Raw genomic sequence first — 9,027 nt, forward strand, 5'->3', positions numbered from 1 at the left:
CCATGGTTTCCTGTGGTTTTAGATGGATCAAGAGTTAATAGATAGAATGAACAACACTTTCCTTCTAAATGAGGGCTGCGTTCATATAGAAATTTATACCAGGATAGTGCTGTAGTCTTGTCGTGTGATAGATTTGCACAAACTGCTCACCACTTAAGATTACATTGATCACTCTCTCATATTTCATATGCCAAAGACTGATGCACGAGCAGGTGAATTTTCTTCAATATTATTGGTGCCTCCACTGCATCCAAAGTTAGTTGCCTAGCTTAGGAGGTATACATCAGGGTGCATGGCATATGTTTCCCGTCTAATTCTCTACTGCTGTCTTTCTGTCCCATGTTTTAAAGCCTTGAACACCAGCTAATACAAGAGAAAATGCTATATAGGAAAGGCCCACAAAAAACCCCCAATACATTTTAGTCCCTGTTCCAGTCTTTCAATTTTTGGCTGGCATTTAATATTGAAGATATGCATGTAATCTACAATTACTGCTTTGTATTCACTAATCCTGCATAGGTACGTCCCACCTTAACAGCCAGCAGCCCCCAGCCCACTTGATCGGCTAGCAACCACTTTGGATGAAAGAAGTCTGTTTGCAGGCAGTTGGGGTTCAAGGAGGATAATATCATTCCCCTCTTGTTAATAAGCAAAGCTGAGACAATTAGAAACTGGACCCCTGTCATAAGCTTTTATTGGTTAATCAAGGATGAAGCTGCAGTGGCACAATGCGTTAAACTCATGTGTGTCAACCAAATAGAGGTTGGCTCATACCAACCTACTCCATCTGAGCAAACCGGTAAGTAAGTAAGTAACTTTATTTTTCTATCCCGCCACCATCTCACGGCAGGGACTCGGGGTGGCTAACACGGGACAAAGACCCAAAAACACTGGACAAAGTAGAATAATTAAAACATATTGCAATAAAAACACAGTAAAATTGACATTTTACAAAACAATTACATTAAAACAAAGCAGTACATTGAACCATAAAAACTCATTAAACATATATAATGAGTTAAAAATAAAATAAGATGGACCACCAGGTTGGTGGAGGGGGATAGCGTGGAGGGGCCTGCGATGGAGGCGGGAGCGAGAAAAGGGCCTCCCCAGATGAGCGAAGTCCCTAGCCCAATGGTTAATATTTCTGAAACTCAGCTAGGAAACGCTCAATGACTAAATACAAGCTCTAAAACCCTCGTGCCAGCTGGACTGCTGGCCTGAAGATTTGGTTGCTGACCTGAAGGTTGCTGGTTCAAATCCGTGAGATGGGGTGAGTTCTTGTCTGTCAGCTCTAGCTTGCAGGGACATGAGAGAAGCGTCCTGGGTGTCCCCTGGGCAGCGTCTCTGTAGATGGTGAATTCTCTCACACCAGAAGCGACTAGCCAAGTCACTTCTGACACGATTAAAAAATATCAAGGATGGGATTTCCAGCTCCCTCTCACCATTGCACATTAGTGGGAAGGATCCTGAAATCTCTTACTTGATTGACTTGACTGCCAGATCAACTGACTTCCTTTGCCTAACTGGATGGCTGACTGTTAAGATGGAGTGAGACCAGGAGATCTTATATACTTATCTCTCCTTAGTTAAGTAGCCAATTTAGGCTTTTATGTCATGTGGTAGTCCTACTTAATAATGCCTGTGTGCCATTTTCTCTAAAACTATTACTACAAATGTTCTGCTGTTATACCTCTAGTAATATTTACTGCATGGCTGACATAACTTCTGTATTTCTGGGTATTACATAACCATGGATATGAAGCAGAAATGAAGAGTAGTTATTGAGTTCTTGACCAAAGAAGGATGTATTGGTGTGGACATGTACAGAGGGCTCAGGAATGCGTATGGTGAAGCAACAATTGATGACAGCAATGTGTGAAAATGGGTGAAAAAAATAAAGACAATGAAGCCAAATTATGTATTGGAAGGCCATAGATAGAAGTCACAGATTAAAATAAAAACAGGTTGAAAGACATGATTTGTGCAGGCTGGCATATGATCTTCTGAGAGATCATTGTAGAACTTGGCAGTGGCGTCAAGCAGATTATCTACAACTTTTGGTACAGGAAAGTGTATTCCTATTCAATTAACAGGTGATTTGAAAGACAAGAGATTGCATGTGTGTTTGGAACTACTGGGAGCCAACAAGAACAACTTTTTGAGTTATGTTTGCTTAGGTGGTGAGCCCTGGACATACTTGTATGACTGAAAGACCAAAAATCAGTCATTGGAGTAGGAGCATTCCACCTTCCCTCCACCAAAGAAATGTTAAAAAAATAGTGCTCAGCCATGAAGATTGTGGTAAATGTATTCTGGGATGACAAGAGATAACCTTACAGCCCTGATCTGATGCCCTCCAAGTTTCACTTGTTCAGGAAGGAAAGTCTTTAAGGATGACACCTCAATGATGAATGCAAAGTAGAAGATTGTATCCAGTACTGGACTAGTCAGTGACTGCATTTTTTTCACATTTAATTTGATAAGTGGGTTCAAAGGTGACACAAATGCATTGCCACGGGTGGAGACTGATTTGAAGAGTACTATGTTGTAGACAAAGAGCTATTCTACACAATGTAGATAATTGTATATGCCTTGTGTTGTTAATAGGAATTATGACCTGAAAGGCATTACTTTCAGCACGACCTTTTTATCATAACAGTTCTTTCTAGTCTGAATAGAATCACACACTCTGAGTATATGGACCATTGCATTTGCTGAAAGCCTTCTGTGAGATGATGCTCTGTGGACTTCTTACATGGGTAAATGGATTTGCGCATGTGGTTTTGGTCAAGTTTGCTTCCATCCTGAGTGTTTTTGGACTTGCAAAGGCAAACACAACATGAAGCACTGCAAGCTGTATTACTCTGTTTATAGGACATTGTAGGAGCTGGTGCTTAGTAACTACACCAGGACAGATGGCTTTGGTCCAATTTTGATTTGATCTTATTAAGTGAATAAATTCCCGAGGTCCCTGACTGTTTCTTGGACTCCAGCATTGGCTCATATAAAAAGAATAAAGTCAAGAGCTTCCTGATCTATATGACACAGGCTGGGAAAAAAGATATTAAATGATCAGCCATCATGAACTAAGTGGTGATTTGTAACATGTCAGGACTATTTGGTCACAAAATGGCAGTGCCAAATGTCTGGAAAAAGACGTTTGCCTTTCTTATTTGAGAGGTGGTTTGGTGGGGGGAGTTAGTAGGCAAAGACTAGTTCTTGGAAACAGAGCACCATTACTTTTATTTAGAGAGAAGTAATCTCTTCCAAGAAAGAACATTAGTAACTTGCAACTCAAAGAATGTCATATAAATAAAGGGAATAGATTAACCTCAAAGCAGAAAGGAGACTAATACTAGATTCTAAATCCCTCCCTGCCTGTTCTCTGTGGAGATATATTGAGCAAAGATTTACTTAGCAATTACGGGTTTGATGAGAAAACGTTCCGTGCAGCACTGGGCAAAAAGTCAAAATCTACATTTGAAGGGGATGTTTAAGTATTATACAATGCATAGGAGTTAGTGAGGGTTTTTTTTTTCCTGTTGACACAGCATTTTGTAATATTACAGTTATACAGATGACTAGACAGAAAAATGTAACAAAGTGGGCAGATGTAGAGAACAGAAGAAAATGATGTAAAGTCAGTATGTATTCATGTAGTTAACCTACGTGCCCAGTTGTTTATGACAATGGATTTGGGATTGTTCCCTATTTGAATGCATCTGTCATGAATGCTCCCATTTTATGTTTCAAGGCAAAAATTATGCTTCCAGCAATACAAATCTATTTTGATAACCAAGTGCCTAACCAAACTGAGGAAAAAGTTTTTGCATTCCTTCATACAGCTATTATTTCTCCAACATGCTGTTGTTTTGGCACCATTCTTTCAGTGATTTCTTTTCCTCAGAATGATCATGTGAGTGGTTCCAACCAAAATGAAATCAAATGAACATCCATAAAAGTCCTTCTCCAGTCTTCTGCGCTTGTTTTCTTTTCAGGACTACCTGAGATACATTAGTATTACATTTCCACCATCTTCAAGAACATGTTTTTGAATACAGCCCATAATTGCCAACTGAGCAACAAGAAGTGTTTCTTTGAATGGACTGGATTCTACGAGATTCCATTCTTGTACCTCTAATCTGATGTATGTAATAAAATCGTACATTGAGAAGGTTTCCAGATGAAAGAAAGGGTGGCCTGATTCAGTAAGTCTAGGTGAAAATTACTCTTGGGTTATGAACAAAGTAGAATTGAATGAAAGGTACTTAGTGTTATGGGCAACATGCTCAGCTAATCTGCAGCAGGAATAAATGTCTGCCATCCTTGTAATAATAATAATAATAATAATAATAATAATAATAATAATAATAATAACAACAACAACAACAACAACAACAACAACAACAACAACTTTGAAAAAGGAGATGGAGGGCCGGATTCTTGCAGCCCAAGAACAAGCCTTGAAGAAGACTTCAAACAGAAGACAATTTTATTAAGATCTCAGCTACCTTCCATATATGAGGTAGTGCTGCTGTAGAAACCTTTGGAAGAGCTGTACAATTCCTTCGATCATAGGCAAATGGATTAGTGTATTTTATAACATAGTAATGAAGTGTTATAATGTAGCACATTTTAATAGGTTGAGCATCTCTTATTCAGCATTCTAAAATACTCCAAAATCTGAAATTGTCTATGTAGTTCAGTATATACAAACTTTGCTTCATACTGTATAAAATGTTGTATAAACACCTTCAGGTTATGTGCATTAAATTTATATGAAACCAAAATGTATTGTGTGTTTAAACATGTGTCTCATCTCCAAGGTATCTTATTATGTATGTATGTGCAAATACAACTATTCCAAACACACACACACACACACACACGCCAAAATACTTCTAGTCCCAAGCTTTTCAGATAAGTGAAAACCTGCATTTTATTTGCATTTAAAAAGAAAGCTAAAGTCAGTGCAAAAACAATCAAGATGCATTCACTGAAACAGTGTGTATGTATATTTCTCTATGTATATGTTTTTGCGTGGGGATCATCAAAATCTTCTCTAAACTGTTTTGCTAACATCAACATTAAAGTTTTAGCAACCTCAGTAATCCATTCCAGTACATACTAATCAGCTTCCATTTATTCATTTTTCAAAGACACATGGACATCTGGTTTAGAGAATCTCATCAATATATTTCTTTGGTTCCAAAAATAACTTCCCTTCCTCAGAAGTCCTTGCATATGATAAAACATTTTTAAAAGGGAGCTGTGCTGGCCAAAAGAAAATTCCTACAAAAATGTTACAATTGATGAGTTTTTAAAAATATCATTAATTTTCTAGTCTATCTGTATTTTCCTGCACATGACCTTCTGGGCTCGGATATAAGAGGGAGGAGGGGGCTCTCTCTGTCTGTGCAGCCTCACAGCCACTGTTGATTGTGGTGTGATGGTAAGCCTACCTGTTGACTGCTCCCAGGATATAGAACTCTCTTCCTAGAGATATTAGACTGTCCATTCTTTGCTTTCCTTGAAAAAAAAATCAAAATCAGGACCATATATTTTAAATTAAAGTCTTTTAACACAGTTGTGCTATTCAGTATTTACTTGATTTACTTGTTTTATGGGTGTTTTAAATATTTTCTCATTCATTTCAATTTATCTCAAAGTACCAGCACAAATTAGTCGCTTGGCCTATCCATGATGGCACCACTCATGATTAGTTAGCCCTCTTGTGACAACGTTCTGCCTTTGTTTATAGGTAATGCAAAGGTTTCCCTCTGACGTTAAGTCCAGTCGTGACCGACTCTGGGGGTTGGTGCTCATCTCCATTTGTAAGCCAAAGAGCCGGTGTTGTCTGTAGACACCTCCAAGGTCATGTGGTCGGCATGACTACATGGAACACCGTTACCTTCCCGCCGGAGCGGTACCTATTGATCTACTCACATTTGCATGTTTTCGAACTGCTAGGTTGGCAGGAGCTGGGGCTAACAGCGGGCGCTCATTCCGCTCCTGGGATTTGAACCTGGGATCTTTTTGGTCCATAAGTTCAGCCGCTCAGCGCTTTAACACACTGTGCCACCAAGGGACCCCACCTTTGTTCATATGCAGCACAAAGTCTGTGGATAATAATAATAATAATAATAATAATAATAATAATAATTTTATTCTTATATCCCGCCCCATCTCCCCGAAGGGACTCGAGGCGGCTTACATGGGGCCAAGCCTGAGCAGAACAATAAAAACAAAACAATAAAACCAATAAAACCAATAATCAGACAATAAAAGCAAGTCATAAAAACCTCATACAAGATAAAATGTTAAAATCATGGATTAGGTTCAAAGAATCTAGGCCAAAGTGCTAAAAGTGCAAATATATCATGTCATCAAGGGAAGGAGGTTACTCAGCTGTAATGGCTATAAAGTGCCATTATAATACTGGGGAAGGCGTTCATTGAAATGGACAACAGGTCGATCATACAGAGATCAGTCACCAAAAGCCTCCCGGAAGAGCCAAGTCTTCAGGCTCATCCGAAAGGAGAGGAGGGTAGGGGCCTGCCTAATCTCCCCGGGGAGTGAGTTCCAGAGCCGGGGGGCCATGATGGAGAAGGCCCTCTCTCTCGTCCCCACCAGCCGTGATTGTGAAGGTGGTGGGAGTGAGAGGAGGGCCTCCCCTGATGAGCGAAGAGGTCATGCAGGTTCCTAGGGGGAAAGGCGGTCTCAAAGGTAGGTGGGTCCCAAACCGTTTAGGGCTTTGTAGGTGATAACCTGCACCTTGAATTGGGCCCGGAAAATAAACGGCAGCCAATGGAGCTCCTTAAACAGTGGCATTTAATGCGCCCTGTAATTTGCTCCAGTTAGAAACCTGGCTGCCGAGAGTTGTACTAGTTGCAGTTTCCGGGCCGTCTTCAAAGGCAGCCCCACGCAGAGTGCATTGCAGTAATCCAGTCTAGAGGTAACTAAGGCATGGACCACCATGGCCAGATCTGACTCTCGAGGTATGGTCGCAACTGGCGTACAAGTTTTAATTGTGCAAAGGCCCTCCCAGCCAAGGCTGACACCTGAGCTTCAAGTGTCAGCGCTGAGTCCAGGAGGACCTCCAAGCTGCGGACCTGCGCCTTCAGGGGGAGTGCGACCCCGTCAAGCACAGGTTGCCACCCAATACCCCAATCAGACATACGACTGACCTGGAGGACCTCTGTCTTGTCAGGATTAAGTTTCAGCTTGTTCACCCTCATCCAGGCCAACACAGCGGCCAGACGCTGGTCCAGTATCCAAGGGGCTTTCTTGGATTTAGGTGGAAAAGAGTAGTAGAGTTGGGTGTCATCCGCGTAGAGATGGCACCGAACTCCAAAACTCCGGATGACCTCGCCCAATGGTTTCATGTAGATATTAAAAAGCATGGGGGGCAAAATAGAACCTTGCGGGACCCCACAGGTCAAGGCAGTAGATCTTCTCAGAAAGCCATTCAAGATCCTTTTAAAAATTGAGTTGGAATACAGTAGGCTTTATTTATACCCTTAGAATATTAGAGACCAAATAATCACTCTGGAGAATCTAGGGATGCTTAGAGAAGTGTTTCCTCTTGGCTTCCAATGTGATTTTATTGTCAGCTTTCACCAAAGGTTCACCTAGAAATTGTACTAGAAGTTGACCATAGAATCACACTGGATACCAAAGAGAACATTTCCTTAAGCAGAGCCATTCTGTGCCATGCTTTAAATGGAAGTCCAAAAAACTCTTCAAGTATGAAAAATATGGTTCCAGATTATGTGAAATCTATATTATGTGAAGGATCCTTGAAAGGATCCTTTGCCTATTACATTGGTCTACTATATATATAAAAAGGCTCTAATCATAATTCCCTTAACTTAAACAGCAAAACTACTGGAGCAAATAACACCAAATTTGGCAACAAAAGACATAGTCACCAGATATGTGTTTTTACATCAAAAAACCATAAAAATATAAACACAAAATAATTTTAAACCCCCAAAACCAAAATGACACTACAGCACATGCGTGAATGCCTCCCCTCCTGTGCGAGGGGAAAATAACGCATCAAGCAACCATCACGAGGGGAGAGAAGCCTAGCCATGGAGTTCAGAGTGACTTAGGAAAAGATATCATTGCAGGAAATACCTGGATAAATCAGTCCCAGATAAATTCTTGCCTGCCGTAATTCAAGACCAAAGGGCCACCGAAGAACGGAAGAGACATATTTCATTTCCTTTCAAACCTCCTGATGATCCTGTCAAGGAAGGGCTCCCCTTCCCTCCTTCCCCCTTCTCCTCTTTCGGAAGCTTAACCAGAAATACTGCTTTTTGGAGTGAGAAAGACATTTATAATCTCGATCCCCATTCTTTTCAATTGGAAGAAGCCAGAACCATATATTTACCACTTGAGAGTGCCCACCTTTTCCTTCTTAAAAGGGCGATGAATAATTTGGAAATTGGGGGCGGGGGGAATTTCATAACTTAATAATTCATAATAGTTGGGTCTGTATTAATTCCATTGAGGGGATTTGGGGGAAGACCTTATAAAGAGGTGGGAAGCCAGCACCCCATATTTCCCTTTTAAAAAAGGAATAGGGGACTCACCTTCCTCTTCTTAAAAGGGCAAGAGATATTTTGGAAAGGGAGCATTAGAAGGTGATGAAAGAATGGGGATAAGTGTTGTAGGAAAGGGGAGGGGGGGATATGGGGTGATGTTTTCCCCTTTTCATATCCCCCTCTTTCTATAACTGGCCCTTTAAGAGAATGGGGCTCTCAGCCTTCCCTGTCTTAAAGGGGTGAATGATGTTCTAAGGACTGCATATATATACTGATCCAAGGATCCCATAGCATTGCCGTGTTCGTGGTGGCCCTGTGGTTTGGACTTCGTTTTCCAGAATTCCTGTCCCTTGGACACACTGGCTAAGGCTTCTGGGAGTTTGAGTTCCAAGGTAGGCCTGAAAGGCGCGAGGGGGCCTTTCTTCTCTCAGCCTCCTTTGCGTCTCCATCCGGGTGAGAAGGAAAGGGCACT

General features: G+C 41.0%; 1 long non-coding RNA gene across 4 annotated transcripts in view; it reads right to left on the reverse strand.

Moving 5' to 3' along the window:
• The window catches only part of LOC107983234 (uncharacterized), an 87,606-nt gene extending 79,324 nt beyond the window's left edge, over window positions 1-8,282 (reverse strand). For all 4 annotated transcript variants that reach the window (XR_010002993.1, XR_010002992.1, XR_001730670.2 and 1 more), the window contains exons 1-2: window positions 8,146-8,282; window positions 5,466-5,532 (exon numbers count right to left, since the gene is read on the reverse strand). This is a non-coding gene — a long non-coding RNA (uncharacterized LOC107983234). The remainder of the gene's footprint in view (window positions 1-5,465; window positions 5,533-8,145) is intronic.
• Window positions 8,283-9,027: the final 745 nt, after the last annotated feature.

This window comes from Anolis carolinensis, chromosome 2, assembly GCF_035594765.1.
Source record: "Anolis carolinensis isolate JA03-04 chromosome 2, rAnoCar3.1.pri, whole genome shotgun sequence".
Taxonomy (NCBI): domain Eukaryota; kingdom Metazoa; phylum Chordata; class Lepidosauria; order Squamata; family Dactyloidae; genus Anolis; species Anolis carolinensis.